The following is a 906-nucleotide window of genomic DNA, read 5'->3' on the forward strand; positions in this document are numbered from 1 at the left end:
CATGGAGAGTCTGTTTTGCAGGTTATTGGAGAAGGCAGAGAGTGCTGGCGGGGAGGAGTGGCTTTAGCGCTGTCGTCAGATGGCTGATGCGTATTAAGCCTAGTGATGTGAAGTCGACCAATACTAGCCCCTCCAGACCCTCCGTCAACCCGGCGGATTTGCATGGTCCTACCCCGTTCCACCACACAGGGCATTACCAGCTCCTCCTACCGGATCGCTGACAGAGATAGCACTTACACCAGCCAGCCAGAAGGCCAGACTAGAACTCGGCAAAAAGACCAAGACCGAGCACAGCACCCATCGTCACCAGAAGCACCCTTCCAGATGGCTCAGACTCAACCATGGGCCAGCCCCCAGTAACTGTCGGGCAGCACAGCGTAGTCCCTGCTGAAACCATCCTTCCAGGTGCAATGACGTCTTTGGATTGCATCCACCCTCCTCATGTAGGAGGTGCTTCAGCGCTCCGCAGATAACTAATAAGAACAGATGCCACACTCGATCCTAGCCAAAAGGCCGAGAAGCGACAGGGAAGACACCACGATCAGCACGGCCTAGAGTGCAATGGCCGAGCCTTGCCCTGGGAGAACCACCTTCATGATCATGGTGTCTCCCCTGCCAGGTAAGTAATTTTATGGCTTCTTTTTCTGAATTTGCTGAGGTTTTTTCTTCTCAAACTGCAGCTTCTGTCTCTTCTTTTCCTTCTCATGTCTGGTCTCCCCCTGCTGCTTGTGTCCAGTCCTCTTGCCTTGTCAGCAAATGTTCCTTCTTCGTCTGTGGTTTCTCCTCAGCCTGCATTGCCTACCTCTGTCCCTGAGGCTTGTTTAAAGGAGGTGCTTCCTTGTGTTTTGTCCCCTCTGGGTTTTCATTTGCCCCTAGCTACCAAGGAGAAGCTTTGGAGGGGGGAAT

At 53.2% G+C, this 906-nt stretch overlaps 1 pseudogene; it reads right to left on the minus strand.

The window, feature by feature from the left end:
• Window positions 1–449: 449 nt before the first annotated feature.
• LOC120938470 lies at window positions 450–627 on the minus strand (annotated as a pseudogene).
• Between the last annotated feature and the right edge of the window lie 279 nt (window positions 628–906).

This window comes from Rana temporaria, chromosome 4 (genome assembly GCF_905171775.1).
Source record: "Rana temporaria chromosome 4, aRanTem1.1, whole genome shotgun sequence".
Lineage (NCBI taxonomy): Eukaryota > Metazoa > Chordata > Amphibia > Anura > Ranidae > Rana > Rana temporaria.